Source organism: Vulpes vulpes, chromosome X, assembly GCF_048418805.1.
Source record: "Vulpes vulpes isolate BD-2025 chromosome X, VulVul3, whole genome shotgun sequence".
Classification (NCBI taxonomy): Eukaryota; Metazoa; Chordata; class Mammalia; order Carnivora; family Canidae; genus Vulpes; species Vulpes vulpes.
In genome coordinates, this window is record NC_132796.1 from 54,419,959 (window position 1) to 54,444,155 (window position 24,197).

The window sequence follows — 24,197 nt, forward strand, 5'->3', positions numbered from 1 at the left end:
GAGACACTCAACCTCTGAGGCACCCAGGCGTCCCAAGGGCTGCTTACTTGTTTAAGTGAATGGATATATATGAAGTATTTAGAATGGTGTCTGATCAATATCAAGTACTCAATGTTAACTAACATCATGATTATATACTATATGCTTTCACATATTTTATCTCATTTGATCTGGGAGGAGGTTAAAGCAGGGATTGTCATTCCATTTTACAGTTGAGTAAAGTTTGAGAGGTTAAGTGACTTGTTGAAGGTCATATAACAAATGAGCTGTCTTAGGGTTATGGGAGATTAACTACGGAGTATAATAGAAAATGCTAAGGGCTATGAGAGAGGGGAGCTAAAGGCCTCTGGAAATTTGGACTTTCTTCTGGTTGAGGGAGTAGAGAAGTCTTGCTGATGGTGATGAATAGGCAATGAGGAGGGAACTGGATAGAATTAGCCCTTGATAAGAGTCTATTGAACAATTCCAGGCAGAGGGGGCCCAAGTGAGGGAGAAGGTGGTGGAGGAAGTGGGGTATTGCTCCCTCTACATTATACTTTTGATATGGAGGACCTGGATCAGGAGGAGAATTAACTTGAAGAAGAGACACTAGTGTGCATGACAGTCATGTGAGGAGCAGGCATGAGTAGTTCTGTGTTATGGAGAGGGTTATACTATGTGGGAGAGGGAGGAGGAGAATCTGTAGTGGTAAGTCAAGGCTTTGGACCTATATTCCAAAATACCTACTCTCAAAATCCATGAATATTTGGCTACTTCACTGAGTTCTTACAACTCTTGGTTGATCAACCCTGACAACCTTATCAGATGAGCCAACTAGCCACTTGTGAAAGGTGTGCAGAACTGAGTGTCTGCTCAGTTCTGTGTTAAGCTGTAGGGAACTAAGGAGAAAGAGAAAGCAAAATATCTTTCTTAAGGAATTTCCAGTTGTTGCATGGTGAAGCTGTTAATTGTGTTCTGTATGTAATTCATGAGTAGGGCTATGGGGGAGAGGTAAGAAATGGATGAAGAGACTGCCAAGGGGCATGAGGGCACTGGCTGGGAAAGGAGGTTTGGAAAAGAGAGGTTAGAATTTGAATTTTTCTGGGGTAGGGCCAGTACAGCAGTACTTTTTTTAAAGCTCCCTACAGGATTTTGATGGGCTATAAGTCCTTCCCAACTGGGAAGACATCTATATATAGAGTCCAAAGTGTGTGCTGAGAATCTCAGCTAGGATTGAACTTGGAAACCAGTGACTTGAAATATGAATTACCACATATGCTTCTACCTCAGCTCCTTGGGACTTTGTCTCCCCAGTGGAGAGATAATAAGAATGAAAAAGAGAGTACATTTGAAGTATTTCAGCTCCTTGGGATACTACTATAGACACATTTGAGCTGTCATTATGAAATGGGAAAGCTGGATGTCAAATTAAGATCACTACTCCTACGATGACCATAAATAATATTAATAAACATGTGTGTGATGGCACTAGTGAGATCCTACACTTGGGCATGGTCTGTGCCTAGTGGGCTTGCAATTGAGAAGGATCTAAGGACAGCTTCCATGCCTTTCCATTTGGGCTCTGGATAGACAGACAATTCCCTGGGACCAGCCCTTCTCAGAGAGTTGGGTTAGCAGTGTTCTTTTGCACCCCCTGCATAGCATGCAGCAGCCCAAATATCCACCCCTTTCTCCACCAACCCCACTCTTTTCTTCTGTCTAGTACACTTTTAGAATGTTGAAGAAGTCAGAAGGATCCTTAGAAGCTATGAAGTTCAACTCCTTTGTTGTACTGGGGGAGATGGGGGGCTCAGAGGGAGATGAGGACTTGAGGGTCACACAGTAAAGCAGTGGCAGAAACAGTGCCCCGACACACATCTCCTGGCTCATATAGGCCAGTGTGTGCTTTCTATAGCATATACCTCTTGTTTCTTCCTCTCTACCTCCACTAAGTCCTCACCTAAGCTGGCATCTGACTGAGACTATGGGCTTCCTCCAGAACAGTTATTCTCAATCCCAGCAGCCCACCAAAATGCCCTGAGGAGCTTAAAAAATACTGATGTACTGGCCTTACCTCAGACCAATTGAATCAGCATCTCTAGGGGATTGGGGAGTATTTTGAAAGGCTCCCTAGGTGATTCTAATGTGCAGTTAAGATAAAATAAAACAAACACTGCTCTAGAGAAAACAAACCTCATATGTTTTTAAGTAATCTCTATACCAACATGGGGCTTGAACTTACAACCCCAAGATTAAGAGCTGCATGCTCTACTGACTGAGCCAGCTGGCTACCTCCAAGCCTCATATATGTGAGATATAAAGCACAGACTACCAACAAAGCAGGCTTTCCACCCACTGAGCCCCTCAGCAAACCCTTGAACCCTGGTATGTGGAGGGCTTGGGAGTGTGGGAATCTTTCAGTCACTGATGTTGCCCTGAGCCCCACTGATCCTTTTGTAACCACCTTCCCCCTCATCCTAGGTCAGAAATATTTTATTTCCAGCCTTCTTATTCTTTATCTATCACAAATTCCTCTGAAGAGACTTCTTGCCTCCAATGGGAAGCCACTTTGTCTCAGTTTTTTGACTCGTTTTGAAGACCTCCACACATAAGACATCTCATCTCTGGCTCCTCTCAAGGGACTTGTGCTATCTAGAGCCACCCTCCAGCTGCTACCTCATCTGCTTATAGTTCTCACACATAGAACCTGCTTCTTAAACACCAGACTTTTAGAGAGTCAGTACAGAACAGGGAGAAAGGTGACACTGGGGACTGGGGCCCCTGATGCTTATTCAGCTCTTTGCCTATTGTCTTGCTGGCTCTGAGCCCATAGTTATGTGTTAGTTTGACTTGCCTGGGGATGAGAAGGTAGACATGTGTATCTTTTCCATACCACCAAGTTCTCTTTCCTTTTTTTCAGAAAATTAAGATTTATTGAAAATTTCTAGTAGTAAAACTAAACATTAGTAATACTAAATTGACAAAACATTTTCTGGAACATACTACATACACCTATTTTCAAATAATCAGGTAGGAAGGGAAACAATAATCAATAATTGTTTGGCAACATAGGCACTTTGCTATGTTGTAGTCTTTTACGCCCTCCCTTAGATTTCTGCTCCCTCCTTTACCTCCTCCCACCTATGATTCAGTGTCCAGGAATGTGCTTGTTAAATCTCCTGGACTGTTGCTTCGTGAGCTTTTAAATTGTAAAAATCAAAGCTAGAGTAATAAAGAAATCCCTTTGGACCACGGTTGTGGCAGGATAGCATATTCTGTTTACTGTAGTGGGTGGTTTCGTAGACTGGGATACTCAGAAAGCCCAGCTGGGCTCCAATCCTTGCCATACCAGAGCCCTTCCTGGATTGCTTCAAGCCATTTACAGACCTCTGCTCAGATCTCTATCTATAACTGAGCCCTGATTCTGATCTTAATCCAGAAGTTCCCATTTCCTATCAAGGCCAGAAGCTGAGAAGTATTTTGGGAAAGAGACACTGAGGCAGTGGCCTCTGAGGGGCTGGAGTTGAGTTGAAGGCATGGCAGTCAGCAGACAGAAATGCAGATTAGTGGTGGCCTCCAGCAGAAGCAGCTTGCAGAAAGAGCTGTACCTCTGCCAGTCCCCAGGGCTCTAGAAGAGGAAAAACTCACTGAAGGGCAAAGCTTGTGTCCCCCCTCACTGGGGTTCAGATTCATTGTGAGTTTAAGGGCTCTACTACTTTGAGCTGTGACCATATGCAAGTGGCTTACATGTATCCCCAGTTTTCTCATCCATCAAGCAGGCACACTAATACCTATCAGTGTAGGTGTGTGGAATAATGCAGGTTAGGCATGCTGGCATGGGGAGATTAACAAAATGTTAGTTCCTAACCTTTCCCTATCCTGGTTTCAGTAGTCACACCCACTATTGGAAGAAAACAGTTACATGTGACACTCTCCAACTCTCACCCCCACCTCCTTGGCCATTCTGTTTTGTTCTGTGTTCTTTAAACTTGGGTTATTGAGAGGCTAGAGAAAGAAAGGATAATGGGTATCTGAAGCAATAAAAGTTCTTTATATTCAGGGTTCCAGAAGGGCTACTGGAATTGAGTGGTTTTTAAAAATATTTTTATTTAAATTTAATTAACATATACTGTATTATTAGTTTCAGAAGTAGAATTTACTGATTCATCAGTTGCATACAACACCCAGTGCTCATTACTTCAACTGCTCTCATTTATGCCCATCACCCAGTTACCCCATACTCCCACCCACCTCCCCTATAGCAACCCTCAGTTTGTTTCCAATAATTAAGAGTCTCTCATGGTTTGACTCCCTCTTTGTTTTTGTCTTATTTTATTTTTCCTTCCCTTCCCCTATGTTTATCTGTTTCTTAAATTCCACATATGAGTGAAATTGAGTGGTTTTGACTGACAACAAGCATGAATGGTATGAACATGTTAGCTCATGCTGCAGTGCAGAGCCATGGAAAAGAGCCACAGTTCAACTTAGGTCTGACTTTAGTGCTTCTGACAGAGGCTCTCTGGTCTCTGTCATTTCCTATTCTCCTTCTCTAGAGACTCAAGGCCCCAGTTGAGCCTATGGGTATGGGAAAGCATCTGCAGCTGGGCAAAGAAGGGATATAGTAGAAGTTAAAGGTGGAGTTCTGTAGCACCCAAGACAGTGCGCCTTGCAGACCTCCAACTACAAAGAGCATAACTGACGGAGGGCCTTGGCTACCTTGCTTTGAAACCCATCCCAGCATTTTCACTGAGGCACCTGCTACAAGTAGGCCCATTCTTGGGAGACACATAAGTCCTCTGACTGCCAACTGACCTTGTCTTCATCAATTCCTATTGGCCTTGACAAGCCTTCCTTAGAGTGTAAGGCAGACTAGGACACTTTCACTCAACCTTCCCGCCCTCCTTCTTTTATTCAGGGGAAGATTTATATTATAGTTTCATGGCTCTCCTAATCTTTCCAGGCTCCCTCCCCATTTACTTTCATTTTCCTTAATGAATCTTTGCACACTTAATCCCATTTTATTGTCTAATCCTTGGAGGCCCCAGACTAACACAAGTTCTAAGCAATGTGAAATCAAATGCATTGGCCTGGAGTCTGGACCTATACCTAGGGTCCTATGTAATGAGAAGCCATGGGTTATCCTTAGAAAGCAGTCAGCAGGTTTCTAAACATTGGGGAAGAATCCCTAGGGTTCAGGGATACTTTGTGAGTGATCCAAATTTTGCTTTACTCCAAATCAATATTTCAGATAATTTTTTCAGTGTTTTAACTCAATGTCTTATATGTCTTTTCAATTAGCAATAATCGCTCCTCGGATAAATCTCATTGGCTACAATACTGCCACTGTGCAAAGCTTTATATGTCTTTATATGGAAGAGGATCTTTCTTTTCTTATTGAAGTATAATTGATATAACATTGTATTAGTTTCAGGTGTACAATATAATGATTTAATACATTGCAAAATGATCATCATAGTAAGTCTATTTAACATATATCACCATACATAGTAACAACTTTTTTGTTATCATGAGAATTCAAGATCCAGGCTCCTAGCTACTTTCAAATTTGCAAGATAGTATTATTAACTATAGTCACCATGCTGTATATTATATCCTCATAACTTATTCATTTTATAATTGGAAATTTGTACCTTCTGACCCATTTCACCCATTTTACCCACCTCCATCTCAGGCAGCCACCAATCTGTTCTCTATATTGGTGAGCTTGAATTTTTTTTAAGGATTCCACATATAAGTGAAATCGTACAATATTTGTCTTTTTCTGTCTGAGTTATTTCACTTTAGCATAATACCTTCAAAGTCCATCCATGCTGTCATAAATGGCAAGATTTTGTAGGAAGATCTATCTTTAGTCTAGCTACGGTATTACCCAAGAAAGCAACTTCATCTTGATCTCCATTTTTGATCTGGAGTCAGAATTCCAGCTCCAGGTTTGCCACTGACAAATTATGTTACCTTGGACAAGTCCCTACACTCTCTATGACCTTCCCTTTCTGGGCCTCAGTTCTTATTTTTTTGTGACTTCCACTTTTTTTTTCCTGTTTTGTCAGTCTTTCCTTATACAAATCATGGTATTTAAGTTCTAAAGGGCAATAATGTGTTGGAAAAGGAGTGTGTGTGTGTGTGTGTGTGTGTGTGTGTGTGTGTGTGACAGAGGTGGGGGAAGACAACTCCTTCTTACAGCTTGTTTCCAGCTTTGCTTGGCAGTTCCCTCACATGGAGTGCTAGGCAACACACATGGTGACCTACTTTTGCAAGAAGGCTGCTTTTGGAGTTACAGTCTTCTTTACCTTGTTACTTGGCCTGGAATGCATCTGCTACTAAATGGCAGGTACAGATGTAGGGAACATAGGGTCTGTGGCTCTGGTATAATCACCAAATTAAAGAAATTATGAGATTGAAAGGCATTCTAGCTCTCAGCTTCATGTTGCCAGAAACCACCCCAGAAATTTTAAACTTAATCACTTCCACCTCCTCCTAGGTGAGATTCAGCCTTAATCTCATTTCTAGCTTTTTCTGGAGAGGCCAGGATGCTTTATTCCAAGCTCCTGATTTCTCTAAATCTTACCTTCTCCGCTACAGTGGCCTTCCTTCTCTCCTACCCTCAGTGAAGTGTCTCTTCCTGAACCCTTTGGCCCAGCCCAGATCAGCTCCTTTTATAGCTACCCCTCCCCCTGAACTCCCTCTTCCTGTCTCCTCTAACCCCTAGTGGAGGAAACCCCACCTCTGTTGACCCAGTATCTTTGAAGAGGGTCTGGAGCTGCCCCTCTGAATTTGGGTGGAGCCCCTTGTAGGCATCCAGAGAAGGATTAGGAATCAAGATTGTTTATACTTTCTGGTTCCTAGGCTATTTGGGGGCTTGAAATTCTTTTCATTTGAAGTGGTACTTGTACTGAAGTACTTGTTTCCTTGTAGCCTCCTGACTGCCAGTGTTTCACCCAGAGCTTTTGGTTCTAATTTGGTGTTTTTATCCCAATATGTCACAACTTTACCATCGAGTGAGCCTGCTGCAGATCTGCTGAGATCTGCAGATATCTGGGCTGCTCCAGAAGGGAGGAAGAAGGTTCACAGGCCTGGAAGACCCTGACCAAATAGAAACAGGACTAAGCAGGGGGCAAGGAAGTAGTTGTGCTTGGGATTAGCATAGCAGGAATTCATTAAGGGTGCAAGACACTTGTAAAGAAACTGAAGAGAAAATCCCATCAAAACAAAAAGTCTTCAGAAACACCACCACAGGCACAACACAGGGCTCTGTCTTAATACTTCCCCAGTACTTGGACCACCAACTTCTGCTTCTGTCTCTGAGACCATGTACAGGTCCTTTCACTTCTTCATGGCTCAATTTCTCCATCTATCAAGTGAAAGGATTGGACTCTATCATCTTTTAGGATAGATACTGAGAAAGTAAGTGGCCTGGAAGAGAGGAGATCTGTACAACTCGAGATTATTTAGTACCTGTCAGGGACCCCAGTGGAAGGAGAGGATAAATGAAGAGAAAGTAAATAAGAAAAAAAAATCAATGGAGGTTCCAGTATCCTGAGAACCATCCCCATATAACACCAGTGCAGCCCTCCTTTTATATGGTTTATATAATGTGCTCCAGTGTAAGACTGCAATTGGAAAGGAAAAGGGGTTCCATAGATTTAGAAATATTTTAAACTTTCTAACTTCTAGCCGTGAGTCTAGAAAAGTAAGCATTTAGTTTGTAGCTTCTGTAATGCTGACAGAAATAGAGAAGAGAATTGAAATGGATATTGAGTTAGCCCAACAGCATTTGCTATATTTAATTTTTTGCTCTAAATATAATGCTTTTTATAGCTTATGAAGGTATAATTGATGTGCAATAAACTGCATACATTTAAAATGTATAATTTGGTAAATTTTGGTACATGTATATATCCATGAAGTCATTGCAATACTGTAGTTACAAACATATTACCCTCAAAAGTTTCATCACACCTTTGTTCAGTACACCTCTCCTTCCACCACCATCCCCACACAACCACTAATCTGTTTTCTGTTGCTATAGATTAGTTGGCATTTTTTAGTATTTTATATAAATTGAATTATACTCTGGTGGTTGCCAAAGGGAAAGGGGGTAGAATGATGGGGAAAATGGTGAAGGGGATTAAGAGGTATAAACTTCCAGTTATAAAATAAGTCATGGGTATAAAAAGTATAGCATAGGGAACATAATCAATAGTATTGTAATACACTTATTGTGGTGAACATTTTGTAATATATATAATTGTTGAATCACTAGGTTGTATACAGGAAATGAATTTAATATAATAAGTCAACTATACTTCAAATAAAAATTTAAAATTAAATAAATAATGGAGTCATACAGTATGTACTATTTTTATCTAGAGATTCTTCCACTCAGCATAATTATTTTGAGATTCAAAAAAAAGTGTATATTGATATTTTGTTATTTTTTATTGCCAAGTAGTACTCCATTGTATGGATATAACACAGTTTGTTTATTATTTCACTTGTTAATGGATATTTTGGTTGTTGCCAGTTTTTAGATGTATAAATAGAGCTATTATGAACATTTATGTATAAGCCATTTACAAGTACTTTTTAATTTAATTGATGACTTCCACTTTCAGAATGTTTCTAGCAGAAACTGACTTGGCAAATGTTGCATTTGTGTTTCTCTTTTGTATTCAAGGCTATTTTTGGCATTTTTATTGTTGTTGATGTTATACATCCTTTTGATGTTATTACATATTTTGACCCTATGGTAGCACTTGCCCAAACATGGGGAATGGCTTCTGACAACCCATGCAGGAAGAATTACAGTTGAAAAACTTAAGATTTTTGTAGAAAAAAGTTTCTTGGGGGAAATGAGAGGCAAAGCCCTTGTAAATATTTACCTTTAGTAAAACAAACCAATAACTATAATACCAAATAAAGACAGTATTAATTTCTTTTTAAACTCACTGGCCTAGACAAAGGTTACAGTCTTCACTCAGAAGAGACTAGAAATCCATGAAAGAAACAGCAGACAGAATCCTAAAATTGTTGCAGACCTATTGTTCTGCCATTGAGCCAGAGAATATGGCAACACAGAGGAAACTGGCCTTCAGGGCTGGGCTAGCCCATGGCCAGCAAAAACAGCTGTTGTTTCAAGAAGGGGGTTTGGAGTGAATTGCATGAGGTACATCTGTTAATAGGATAGGATATGAGATCTATCTCATGTCTTCCTTCCATACCTCCCCAAAGAAATGGCCATACTTTTATTTCATTCTTATGTTATCTTAGTTTATATTTCCTTAATAAAATTTAAAATGGCCCTATGGGACTATTTGGAAACCAAAGTGACTCTCAGACCAGGAGACAGTGTGGCTTAAGGAAATTTTGCCACAGTGTGGGTAGCCTGGAATGGGGAATACAAGCACAAAATCTTTGCCCTAGACTCTGGAGTCCCTTCATATGTCCTTGAGAATAGAATTACTGCAGAGAAAGACAAGAACAAAACCCTTCAGAAAGCATTGACTCATCAACTGCTGCAACTTCACAGGTTCTTGCTGCCCTTGTCACCCTTCAGATTCTTCTCCTGGGCCTTGAGGCCACTCAGATCAGCTTGAATAGTATTTCACTATACTGGGCTGCCAAGAAGGCTGGATGTAGCATTCAGCCCATAAGGTAGATTGGAGACAGCATTTGAGCACCAGGGCAGTCCCCACTGCCAGACAGGAAAGGGCTGAGGGCTGGAGAAAGGCCTAGTGAGGAGCACACTGCAGTTTTCTTCTTCAGCCAACCCCCATATTTGAGTGACAATTCCAGGGAGATGGAATGCATTGTTCTTGGCTTGCTGAAAGTGTCTGGGCAATGAACAAAGTAGTCAAGAGACCATGTGAGGAGACAGGACAAAGATGAGAAGGGGACTGAAAGGAAAGTGGTGAAGACTATCTGGACCAGGAGCCCCTGGGGCTGCCCAGGCAACCAATTGATCTGCTTACAAACATTAGAACTTCCCCTCTCTGACCCTCCCAGACCCCAGGGAATGCTTGCTTTCCTAGATCAGGAAGAACAAGATGTCCTTATGTGGTGGGAGAGGGCTGGTCAATGCCACCTCCAAGGAGAGATGAAAAGGGAACCAACAGAACTGCAAACTCAGCAGGCAATGCCATTGAGGGAAAAACCTAGGACGAAGGGTACAGGCTCCATCCAAGGCCCCAGGGTTCCAGGAGTCCGGATGGGCGGTGGATGTCAACTCCATACTCTCTCATCAATGCTTCAAAGCCCTGGTGTTTAGAGCTAGTGTGAACTTTTACTTTCATCGTCTTTATGAGCTTTCTCTAGATCTGGCTCCTCAAAAGCTATGAAAAAGATGCGCAGGTAACAGCATTCTCCACTCCTTTCCCTTGGCTCCCCACTTGCCATTCCTTTCACTGGGGTCTGCTGCAGACTCATGCTTTTTCTGGGGCTCTCATTCTTTGAACCTTTTTTTGCCACAGAGAAATAGACCTGTTGTGCCTAATGAAAACAAAGTTGCCCTTCCCTGAATTACTTTACCAAGCTCCACCCAAGCCACAGCCACTCTCAGGGCCAGTTCAGTGACATTAGGGGTACAATAAAACACTCACCTGGTCAAAGGGATCTTGGAGTTTTGGAATTTGTGGTTTGGGTTGAGACCGTAATGTTGTCTTAATCTAAGTTACTGTTGCCATAAATTTAACATGGTCCAGAAGCCCATGATTTTGTCATAATACTCAATACTTAGTGATATGGCCTTACAGAGGTTTTAGACTTTTTGGCCTAAATTCTAGGTTTTTTGGCCCAATTCTGCCAACACAGATCACTTTCAGTCCATGGAAACAATTAAGCTAGACTCTTTCCTGGCAAAACTGATGGGTTTCATTTAATTCAACAAATTTTTCCTGAGTACCTACTTTATTGTGGGGGATAAGCAGCCCTGGAGTGGAGTGGAGCAGAGGAAACAGAGTTCTGGCTGGTGCTTAAAAGACTAAAAGACCTGGGCTCCAGATCTGACAGAACCAGACTCACTATGTGATTTCAGACAAGTTACTACTGTTCTTTGGGTCTCAGTTTCCTCATGAGTAAAATTAAATGCTTGGATTCTGTCAGCAGTTCTCAATTTTTTCACCCTTTAAAATATTTCCTCTCCTGAGCCATGCATTTCTCAAGATTTTGTTTACCAATAAATATATTGATTACATGATAATTCATTTCCTCATCTTATTAGCAGATGTCATAACTGCTAATCAGAACTGACCAGTAAAGATAATGACTGGTATAGCCAAAAAGAAAGAAATTGAAATTAGTGAGCATATACTGTATGTCATCTTATCCTGGATCAACTTAAACTTTGAGAGTTTTGGATTTATTCAAAGACTTCCATCCTTCCACTCCCTTTTTACTACTTCTACCACTCTCAATTAGAAGCTGGGGAACAGATGCTCACTAAGCTCCCATCAGCCCTAGGGGTGCCCCAGGGAATCAATCCCAGCTCCCTTTGTCTGCTGTACCCATACTTATTGCTTCTAAACCTGGATCCCCAGTTTCTATGACACTGCCACACTAGCCTTCTAAACCATGGCTCCTTTGTGGATAGGTAGACCTTCTTCTCTGGGTCATTTCTCCTCAGTTGTAAGGCCTCTGTGAATTATGGGTAGGAACCCAGAAACCTCTTAAGGATAGGCATAAAAGGCCACAGCAAGAATCCTCACTACAGTGTTGCTATGCCTGATCTCCAAGGACTTTTTGTTCTGCCTGCCATTTTTCAGTGGATTGTTTAGGTTGTTAATGAAGGTATGCTTCCTATGGATTCCTACCTATGGGTTCCTATCTTAACCCAAAACAATATGATCTAAGGACCTCTAAGGGCTTATCCCTTTTCCTTGCCTTCCAGCAATTCTCTATCGCTGTCCCTTCTCTGCTCACTAGGACTTAATTCCACTTAAAAAGAGCTAAACTGGAAAGTGATAAGGGCCCTTATTGAAATTCTTTTCAGAACTCCTGATGGACATAAAGACTCCTAAATCTGGGAAACGAACTAGGGGTGGTGGAAGGGGAGGAGGGCGGGGGGTGGGGGGGAATGGGTGACGGGCACTGAGGGGGACACTTGACGGGATGAGCACTGGGTGTTATTCTGTATGTTGGTAAATTGAACACCAATAAAAATTAATTTATTAAAAAAAAAAAGAACTCCTGATTGGAAAAAAAAAAGAACTCCTCATGATATAGATGGAGAAACAAGGATGCAGAAGAGTAAGGGATTTGATTTAGGCCACATAGCAGATTAGCAGCAGAGCTGGGAACTGGAGTCTAGGGCTAAGGATGGAAGGGAAGCTTCTAAAACAGAGGATATCCTAAATTATGTATGTTGGGGGGGGCATGCAGAAAGCAGGTCAAGACCCATAACCTCCTTGCCTCCTTTCATATATTCTATAGACTGATTGTTGTCATGTTCCATAAAATGGAAATCTGGGTTTGTCAGTCTCCAGTACAGGAACCACTCATGAATCTTCATTTAACTTGGTGATATTAGATCCAAACTGCTGAGTATACCATTCAAGTTCCCAGGTTACTTTCCCAGGCTCATCTTCCACTTAACACCTATCTAAACCACGCACACATGCCTTTTTCATTCACATCATATCATTCATATTTTGTACCATATTATTCATATTTTGTTCACACTTTTCCACTAGCTTAAAATACCTTTCTTTACTTTGATTATTTGATCATTCTCTATGGCTCACCCCAAAAACTACCTTTGTTCTGTTAAGCTTTTTTATTTTTTTTTTTTTTTTTTTTTTTTTTTTTTTTAATTTTTATTTATTTATGATAGTCACAGAGAGAGAGAGAGGCAGAGACACAGGCAGAGGGAGAAGCAGGCTCCATGCACCGGGAGCCCGATGTGGGATTCGATCCCGGGTCTCCAGGATCGCGCCCCGGGCCAAAGGCAGGCGCCAAACCGCTGCGCCACCCAGGGATCCCTGTTAAGCTTTTTTAAAATAAGTTTGAGACAAAATTCATATGCCATACAATCAGCCCATTTAAAGTACACAATTCAATGTTTTTTAGTATCTTTACAGAATTGTGCAACTATCGCCATAATCAATTTTACAACATTGTCATCTTCCAAAAAGAAACCTATACCTTTTAGCTCTCACCCTGAATTTTCTCATTCTGCCATTCCAGTTCTAAGCAACACTAATGTACTTTTAGTCTACTTGTCTTTACATGTTCTAGACATTTCATGTAAATGGAATATGTGCTCTTTTTCTTTTACTGGCTTATTTCACCTACCAAAATATTTTTTTTATTTTTAAGATTCTTCTATATTGTAGCATGTATTAGTAATTTATTACTTTTTATGGCAAAATAATATTCCATTGTATGGATATATCACATTCTGTTTATCCATTCATCAGTTTATGTACTTTTTGGCTATGAACATTTATATTCGAGTTTTTTTGTTTGTTTTGTTTTGTTTTTGTTTTTTTGTAGATGTGTTTTCATTTGTCTTAGGTATATACCTAGGAGTACAATTGTTGGATTAAATGATAACTCTATGTTTAACATTTTAAGGGACTGCCAAAATGTTTTCCAAAGCAAATGAACCATTTACATCCCCACCAGCAATGCATGATGATTTCAATTTATCCACATCCTCACCAACATTTATTTTCCTTTATTATTTTTAAAAATTTTTATTTTTTAGTTCCTTTTTAATTATTATTATAGCCATCCTAGTAGGTGTGAAGTGGTATCTCATTTTGATTTTGATTTGCAGTTCCCAATTGATGTTGAGCATCTTTTCATATGTTTATTGGCCATTCATATATCTTATTTGGAGAAATATTTATTCAAATATTTTGTCTGACTTTTAAAAATTCTTTTTAGGTTCATGCCAAAATTGAATGGAAGATACAGAAATTTCTCATATTTTTTCTGTTCCACTGTATGCACAGCCTCCCCTACTACGAACATCCCAGAGTGATACATTTGAAGTTCAACCATCAATAAACTACACTGACACATTATCACCCAACATCCATATTTTGCATTAGGTTCACTCTTTAATGTTCACATTGAACATTGAACAGAGCTCACATTCTATGAGCTCTGACAAATGTCAAACTCCTCCATTATAATATTCCCCCTTATATTATTGTATAGTTTCCCAGCCCTAAAAATCCTCTGTGCTCTGTAGCTATTCCTCTCTCCCTTCCCCTGAGCCCCTGATAACCTGATCATTTTACTGTCTCTATAGTTTTGCCTTTTCCAGAATGTCATATACTTGAAATTATATGTAGCCTTTTCAGATTGGCTTCTTTCACTTAGTAATATGCATTTCATTTAGTAGCATGTCTTTTCCTGTCTTGATAGCTCATTACTTTTTAGTACTGAATAATATCTCATTATCTGAATGTACCCACAGTTTATCAACTCACCTACTGAAGGACATCTTGGTTGCTTCCAAGCTTGGACAATATGAATAAAGCTACTATAAGCAATTGTGTGCAAATTTTTGTGTGGACATAGGTTTTTTTAATCTTTTAGCTAAACACAAGGAGCGTAACTGAGGTTACGTGGTTAGATCATGTGGTTAGATGATGTAGTTTTGTAGGGAACTGTTAAATTTTCTTCCAAAGTGGCCATACCATTTTGTATTGCCATCAGTAGTGAATGAGAACCTGTTGTTCCACATCCTCACCAGCATTTCGTGTTGTCAGTGTTTTGAATTTTGGCCATTGTTATAAGGGTATAGTGCTATTTCATTGTTGTTTTTATTTGCAATTCCCTCATTGACACATGATGTGGAACATCATTTCATAGGCCTATTTGCCATCTGTATGTCTTCTTTGGTGAGGTATCTGTTAAGATCTTTTGCCCATTTTTTAATTGGCTTGTTTACTTTCTTATTGTTGACTTTTAAGTGTTTTTTGTATACTGTGGATTAGGAACTGTCCTTTATCAGATATTCTTCTGCAAATATTTTCTCCCAGTCTGTGACTTGTTTTCTCATTCTTGTGATAGAGTCTTTTCAGAGTAGAACCTTTTAATCTTAATGAAATATAGTTTATCAATTCTTTCTTTTATGGATTATATAAAAAAGTCATTAACATATCTGAGGTCATCTAGATTTTCTTCTACATCATTTTCTAGAAGTTTAAGAGTTTTGCATTTCCATTTTTAGGTATATGATTTTTTTTTAAAGATTTTACTTATTCACCCATGAGAAACACAGAGCAAGAATCAGAGACATAATCAGAGGGAGAAGCAGGCTTGCTGTGGGGAACCCAATGGAAACTTGATTCCTGGACTGGGATCATGCCCTGAGCCGAAGGCAAACGCTCATCCACTGAGACACCCAGGCATCCCCTATGATTATTTTTGAGTTAATTTTTATGAAGAATGTAAGGTCTGTGACTAGATTAATTTTCTTTCTTTCTTTCTTTCTTTCTTTCTTTCTTTGCCCATGGACATACAGTTCTAGCATTATTTTTTTTTGAAAAGACTATCTCTGTTCCATTGTATTGTCTCTGCTTCTTTGCCAAAGATTAGTTGACTATATTTATATGGGCCTATTTCTGGGCTCTACTGATCTATTTGTATATTCTTTCACCAATGCCACACCATCTTGATTACTAAAACTTTATAGTAAGTAAGCCTTGAAGTTGGGTAGTATCAGCCCTCCCACTTTGTTCTCTACCAGTTATGGATTAAGCATTAATCCGGATTATGATGCCTACACCATAGGCAATCCACTAAGACTGCAAAGACAAAAATGAATCTTGCTCTTTTATATAGCCACGAAGATACAAACTATTATATCCTTTTTCTCAAGATAAACAATAACTTGTCCTCAAGTAAGAGGACTTAACAGCATCATTTGTCACATATAGTTCTTCCAAACTTTACTTGGTATTTAGGGTATTCTCTTTCATTTCATGTTGGCTATTTGCAGTCCTTTGCCTTTCCATAAAAACTTCAGTCATATTGTCAACAGCCACAAAATAACTTGCTGGGATTCTAATTGCAATTGCATTGATCAAGTTGGAAGAACTGACGTGTTGAAAATATTGAGTGTTCCTATCCATGAACATGGAATATCTCTCCATTTATATAATCCTTTTATTTCTTTCATCAGAGTTTTGTAGTTTTCCTTATATAGATCTTGTACATACTTTTAAAGATTTATACCTAAGTATTTCATTTTGAGGAGTGATAAAGTAAGTGGTAGTGTGTTTTAATTTCAATTTCACTTGTTAATTTTGGAAAATGATTGACTTTTTTATGTTAACCTTGTGCCCTGCAGCCTTGCTATAATTGCTTATTAATTCCAGGAATTTTTTAGTCTTCCTTCCCCCCCCCCAAGTTTTTATTTGAATTCCAGTTAATTAAATACAGTGTAATATTAATTTCAGGTGTAGAATTTAGTGAGTTATCACTTATAACACTCAGTGCTCATGACAACATGTGATCTCCTTAATACCCATCACTCATTTAACCCATCCCCCGTCCACCTCCCATCCAGCAACCCTTAGTTTGTTCTGTATAGTTAAGAGTCTGTTTTATAGTTTGCCTCTCTCTTTTTCCCCCATGTTCATGTTTTGTTTCTTAATCCATTGAGTGAAATCATATCGTATTTGTCTTTCTCTGACTGACTTATTTCACTTAGTATAATACTCTAGCTCCATTCATGTTGTTACAAAAGGAAAGATTTCATTTTTTATGATATATATATATATATATATATATATATATATATATATATATAATCTTCTTCATCCATTCATCAGTCAATGGACATTTGGGCTCTTTCCATAATTTGGCTATTATTAATAATGCAGCTATAAATATTGGGGTGCATGCATCCCTTTGAATCAGAATTTTTGTATTCTTTGAGCAAATACCTAGGAATGCAATTGCTGGATCATAGGGTAGCTCTATTTTTAACTTTTTAAAGGAAACTCCATACTATTTTCTAGAGTGGCCACACCAGTTTGAATTCCCACCGACAATGTAAGGGAATTCCCCTTTCTCTGCATTCTTACTAACATTTTTTGTATCCTGTCTTATTTTAGCCATTCTGACAGGTGTGTGGCTACTCTCTCATTGTAGTTTTGATTTGTATTTCCCTGATGCTGAGTGATATTGGGCATCTTTTCGTGTGTCTGCTAGCCATCTGTATGTCTTTTTTTTGAAAAATCTCTATTCATGATTTCTGCCCATTTTTAAATTGGATTATTTGGCTTTGGGGAGTTGAATTTTCTAAGTTCTTTATATATTTTTGATACTAACCTTTTATTAGATATGTCATTTGCAGCTATCTTCTCCCATTACTTATGTTGCTTTTAGTTTTGTTTTTGTTTCCTTCACTGTGCAGGAGCTTTTAATATTGATGAAGTCCCAATAGTTTATTTTTCCTTTTATTTCCTTTGCCTGAGGAGATGTATATAGTAAGAAGATGCTATGGCCAATGTCAAAGAGTTATTGCCTCTAGGATTAAATCCTCTAGGATTTTTATGGTTTCCTGCCTCACATTTACATCTTTAATTCATTTTGAATTTATTTTTGTGTATGGTGTAAGAAAATGGTCCAGTGTCACTCTTTTTCATGTTGCTGTCCAGTTTTCCCAACACCATTTGTAGAAGAGACTGTCTTTTTCACACTGGATATTCTTTCTTTGTCAAAGATTAATTGACCATATAGTTGTGTATTAATTTCTGGATTTTCTATTCTGTTCCATTGATTTATGTCTGGTTTTGTGCCAGTACCATGCTGTCTTGACCATTACATCTTTGTAATATATCTTGAAATCCAGAATTGTGTTGTCTCCAGCTTTGCTCTTCTTTATCAAGATTGCTTGGGCTATTCAGGGTCTTTTTAGAATTGTTTGTTCTAGTAGCATGAAAAATGCTTTTGGTATTTTTATAGGATTGTTTGAAATGTGTAGATTGCTTTGGGTAGTATACACATTTTAATAATATTTGTTCTTCTGATCCATGAGCATGGAATGTCTTTCCGTTTCTTTGTATCATCTTCAATTTCTTTCATTAGTGTTTTATGGTTTTCTTTCACTACTTTGGTTAGGTTTATTCCTAGGTATCTTATTGTTTCTGGTGCAATTGTAAATGAGATTTATTCCTTAATTTCTCTGCTGATTCGTTATTGGTGTATAGAAATGCAACAAATTTCTGTACATTGATTTTGTGTCCTGAGACTTTACTGAATTCATACATCAGTTTTAGCGTTTTTTTTTTTTTTTTGGTAGAGTCTTTCAGGTTTTCTATATATGAGATCATGTCATCTGCAAGTAATTTTACTTTTTCCTTGCCATTGTGGATGCCTTTTAAAATTTTTTGTTGCCTGATTTCTGTGGCTAGGACTTCCAGTACTATGGTAAATAAGAGTGGTGAGAGTGGAATCCTTGTCTTGTTCCTGACTATAGAGGAAAATCTGTCAGTTTTTCCCCACTAAGAATATTAGCTGTCAGTTTTTCATACATAGCCTTTATTATGTTGAGGTAAGTTCCCTCTAAACCTACTTTGTTGAGGATTTTTATCATAAATGGATGTTATACTTTGCCAAATGCTTTTCTGCATCTATTGAAATGATCACATGGTTCTTATCCTTTCTTTTATTGATATGGTGTATCATGTTGATTGATTTGTGAATATCAAATCACCCTTGTAACCCAAAAATAAATCCCACTTCATCATGGTAATGATTTTTTTTAATGTATTGTAGCATCTGATTTTATTGGGAATTTTTGCATCTATGCTCATCATGGGTATTGACTTGTAGTTCTCTTTTTTAGTGATGTCTTTACTTGGTTTTGACATCAGGGTACTGCTAGACTCATACAATGAATTTGGAAGTTTTCCTTTCTTTTCTATTTTTTTGGAATAGTTTGAGAAGAATAGGTATTAACTTCTCTAAGTGTTTGGTAGATTTTGCACATGAAGCTGTCTGGTTCTGGACTTCTGTATGTTGGTAGTTTTTGATAACTGGTTCAATTTCTTTGCAGGATATCAGTCTGTTCAAGTTTCTATTTATTCCTCTTTCAGTTTTGTTAGTTTGTATGTTTCTAGGCATTTATCCATTTCTTCCAGGTCGTTCAATTTGTTGGAATATAGTTTTTTATGAAAAACTCTTATAATTGTTTGGATTTCTGTGGTGTTGGTTATTTCTCTTCTTTCATTTGTGATTTTATTAATTTAGGTCCTTTTAGGTCTTTTCTTTTTGATAAGTCAGGCTAGAGTTTTATCAATTTTAATAATTTTTTTCAAAAAACTAGCTCTCGGTTTCATTGATCTGTTCTATTGTTTTTTAAGTTTCTACATCATTTATTTCTGCTCTAATCTTTATTATTTCCTTCCTTCTGCTGCCTTGAGTATTTCTCTTCCTCCAGGTGAGTTAGTCTCCGATAAAACCCCTATAGTTTAGGCTCTAGTAAAATTGTTTCTGCTGAGAGCAGACCTTGTTAAGAAGAACAGAATGCTCTGGTGTGTTTCAAAATGGCTACATTTTCCCTTCTCCTACCAGAAGCAGGAAAGGCTTTTTCTTCAGTCTTTACTGTGAGAATTTTGTAGAGCTGTTGAGGTAAAATTTACAAAATGTTTCCCCCCCCCCCCCGCCCATCATGGGCCCCTCCTGGAGTTTTTAGGTCTTATACTTTCTCACACTGAGCCTCTAACAATTTTCCAGTTACAGTTTAGGTTTTCCAGCCATGCTGCTTGTTCCATAGAGGTGTCAGCTCCAATAAGTTGTGATTCTCTGTATTCAACTGTCTTTATAATTTTTGGTACAGTGATTTGCCCTGTGACCTCACTTCTCTGGTGGATCTAAGAAACATTTGTGATTTTTCAGTCTGTTTAGCTTTAATTAGAGTGATAAATGACTTCTAAGCTCCTTATGAGCCAGACCAGAAGCCCTTTGCCTATTTTTAAATAGGTTATTTCTCTTGTATTGCTGAGTTGTCAGTGTTCTTTACATATTCTGTATATTCAACCCTTTTCAGATAAGTGGTTTGCAGATATTTTCTCCCATACTGTGGGTTGTCTTTCCTATATTGCTGATGTTCTTTCAAGCACAAAAGTTTTAAATATTTTATTGTGGCAAAATGCACATAACATAAAATTTGCCATTTTAACTATTTTAAGTATACATTTCAATGGCATTAAGTACATCCACATTGTTTTGCAATGATTAGTACCACCCAAAACTAGAACTTTTTCTTTTTCCCAAACTGAAATTCTGTACCCATTAAACAATAACTCACAATCCTCTTCTCCTGAACCCCTAGCAACCAACATTCCACATTTTGTCTCTATGAATACTCTATATAACTCCTATAAGTGACGTCATACCTTTTTTCTTTCATAACTGGTTTGTTTCACTTATCATAATGCCAGCAAAGTTTATCCCTGTTGTAGCATGTGTCAGAATTTTCTTCTTTTTAAAAGTTCAGTGATATTCCATTGTGTATATATCACATTTTGTTGATACGTTCATCTGTTGATCGACATTTTGATCATTCTATCTTTTGGCTATTTTGTATAGTGCTGCTATGAACATAGGTATACAGATATATGTCCAAGTCCATGCTTTCAATTCTTTTGGGTATATGATTTTAAAAGTTCTTAATTTTTATTAAGTCCAATTTATCCATTTGTTTCTTTTGGTCTTTTTGTTATCATATCTAAGAAACCATTGCCTGAACTGAGGTCATGAAGATTAACTCCTATTCTTTCTTCTAAGAGTTTTACAGTTTTAGTTCTTACATTTAGGCCTATGTTTCATTTTGAGGTCATTTTTGTATATGGTGTGATGTAAGGGTCCAACTTAATTCATTTGCATCCAATTGACTCACCACCACTTGTTGAAAAGACTATTTTTCACTCTACTTTCCTTTGGTGCACACTGAAGGTCTTGGTGTCACCATGGAGCACTGTCCATACTGGTGTTACCAGTATTGTAAAAACAAATAATATCCCAAGTCTCCCTTCTGTAGAGGTGCCCCTGATGCTGAGATCCACATCTTTGACCTGGGGCAGAAGAAGGCAAAAGTCGAGGAGTTCCCACTATGTGGGCACATGGTATCAGATGAATATGAGTAGCTCCCCTCTGAAGCTCTGGATGCTGCCCATATTTGTACTAACAAGTACATGGTGAAAAGCTGTGGCAAAGATGGTTTTCACACCTGAGTGGAGTTCCACCCCTTCCATATCATCTATATCAACAAGATGTCCTGTGCTGGGGCTGACAGGCTCCAGACAGGTATGCAAGGTGCCCTTGCAAAGCCCTAGGGTATAGTGGCCAGGGTCCACATTGGCCAAGACATCATGTCCATCTGTATCAAGCTGCAGAATAAGGAACATGTGATTGTGGCCCCATGCAGGGCCAAGTTCAAGTTCCCTGGCTGCCAGAAGATCTACATTTCCAAGAAGTGGGTTTTTTTTTCTAAATTTAATGTGGACAAATTTGAAGACATGGTGGCTGAAAAGTGGCTTATCGTCAGTGGTTGTGGGGTCAAATACATCCCTAATCATGGCCCTCTGGACAAACAGCAGGCTCTGCACTCATGAGAACCTTGGCACTACCCCCTCTTTATTCATGCCCACCAATAAATCCTACCTCATGTCAAAAAAAGACTATTTTTTTTCACACACTGAATTATCTTGGCACTTTTAACAGCAATCAATTCACAATAAATGTGAATTGTTTTTGGACTCCCAATTTTATTTCATTAATAATGTGCCTGTCTATCCTTATGCCAGTACTATATTGTCTTGATTACTGTAGCTTTGTAGTATGTTTTAAATCTGGAAGTGTGAGTCCTCCAACTTTGTTTTTCTTTTTCGAGTTTGTTTTGGCCATCTGAGTCTCTTGCATTTCCATACAAATTTTAGAATCAACTTATCAATTTTTGCAAAAAAAAAAAAAGCAGCTAGGATTTTGATAGTAATTGTAGTGAACCTGTAGATCAACTAAGAGAAAGTTTCATTTTAACAATATTAAATTTTTTGATCTATGAAGAAGAGATGTCTTTCAACTTGTTTAGGTTTTCTTTAACTTCTTTCAACAGTATTTTGTAGTTTTCAGAGTGTAAGTTTTATACTTATTTTGTTAAATTTATTCCTAGCTAATTTATGTTGTTTCATGCTATTGTTAATGGAATTGTTTTCTTAATTTCATTTCACATTGTTTATTGTTATTACAGAGATGTATCATTGATCTTTGTATACTGCTCTTGTATCCTACAATGTTGTTGAACTAATTTACTAGTTCTAATATATATTTTTCAGGTTCCTTAGGATAAGATCATGTAATCTGCAAATAGAGATAATTTTACTTTTTCATTTCCAATTTGGATGCTTTGTATTTCTTTTTCTTGCCTAATTGGCCTGGCTGGAAATTCTTATTCAATGTTGAATAGATATGATGACAGCAGATATCCTTGTCTTGCTTCTGATTTAGGGGGAAAGCAATTAGTTTTTCACCAATAAGTATTATATTAGCCTTGGCTATTTCATAGGTGGCCTTTATCAGGTCAAGGAAGTTCCCTTCTATTCTTAGTTTATTGAATACTTCTATCATCGAAGAATATTGTGTATTTTCAAATTCTTTTTCCTGCATTTTTTGAAATGATCATGTGGTTCTTGTCTTTCGTTCTGTTGATACGATGTATTACATTAGGTGACTTTCAGAAATTAAGTCAACCTTGCATTCCTGGGATAAATGTCACTTGGTCATGGTGTACAATCTTTTTTACATGTTACTGTATTTAATTTGCAAATATTTAGTTGAGGATTTTGCATCAGTATTCATGAAAGGTGTTGGTCTTTAGTTTTATTCTCTTGTAATATCTTAGGCTGGCTTTGGTATCAAGGTAATACTGGGCTCATAGACTGAGTTGGGAATGCTTCCTTCTATTTTGGGAGAGTTAGTGAAGACTGGTACTAATTATCCTTTAAATGTTTGATACAATTAATTAATCAGTAAAGGGATTTTTTGAGAAAGGGAGGAATGTTTTAATTACTAATTCAATTTCTTGATGTATCTCTTCAGATTTTCTATTTCTTCTTGTATCAATTTTGATAGTTTGTGGTTTTGTAGAAATTTGTCCATTTCATCTAAGTTATCTAAGTTAGTGGCATATAGTTGTTGATAGTATTCCCTTGTGCTCCTCTTATTTCTGTAAAGTTGTAGATATCCCAGCTTTATTCTTTTTTTAAAAAAGTTTTTATTTATGAGAGAGAGAGAGAGGCAGAGACATAGGCAGAAGGAGAAGCAGGCTCCCTGCAAGGAGCCAGATGTGGGACTCGATCCCAGACCCTGGGATCATGCCCTGAGATGAAGACAGATGCTCAACTGCTGAGCCACCCTGGAACCCCCCAGATCTATTCTTAATTTTACTAATTTGAATATTTTTTTCATTTTTTTGGTCAATCCAGTTAAAAATTGTCAGTTTTGCAGATATTTTTAAATAACCAATTTGTGGTTTTATTGATTTTCTCCATTTTTTATTGTTTATTTAATTTATATCTCTTGTAGTCTTAATTATTACCTTTCTTCTACATAATTTGGGTTTAGTTTGGTTCCTCTATTTCTAGTTTCTTTAGCTGGAAAGATAGGCTAGTGACTCAAGATTCTTATTTTTAAATTTTTTATTGAGCTAAAATTCACCTACCATAACATTCATCCTTTTAAAGTGTAATATTTGGTGCTTTTTGTATATTTTTAATGTTCCAACGATTACCATGATCTAATTCCAGAACATTTTTTTACCCCCAGAAGATTACATTTAGTAGCAGTATTTCCCCTAGCTCCTTTTTCCTCTGTCTCTAGTGACCAGTAATCTACTTTCTGTCTCTATGGATTTTGGACATTTCATAGAAAAGATTTTTGGTTGACAATTTTTTCTTTTCACTACTTTGACTATGTCATCCCACTATTTTCCAGCCTCTATTATTTTTGGTAAAAGTCAGCCATTAATCGTACTGAAGTTTTTCTTGTCCATGATGAGTCATTTTTTTCTCTTGTTGCCTTCAAAATTTCCCTTTGTTTTTAGCATTCTACATCTTGACTGTGGTGTGTCTGGGATGTCTCTCCTTGTGTCCATCCTACCTGTTATTTGTAAAAGCTTCTTAGATGTATAGATTAATGTTTTCTTCAAATTTGAGGAGCTTTCATTATTTCTGATT

At 37.9% G+C, this 24,197-nt stretch overlaps 1 protein-coding gene and 2 pseudogenes across 2 annotated transcripts in view; 2 read left to right on the top strand and 1 right to left on the bottom strand.

The window, feature by feature from the left end:
* Window positions 1-24,197, top strand: part of SLC16A2 (solute carrier family 16 member 2) — a 118,210-nt gene that overhangs the window by 44,202 nt on the left and 49,811 nt on the right. The gene's annotated exons all lie outside the window — the stretch shown is intronic.
* On the bottom strand, window positions 5,213-5,334 carry LOC112911343 (U4 spliceosomal RNA; annotated as a pseudogene).
* Window positions 20,934-21,578, top strand: LOC112911341 (large ribosomal subunit protein uL16-like; annotated as a pseudogene).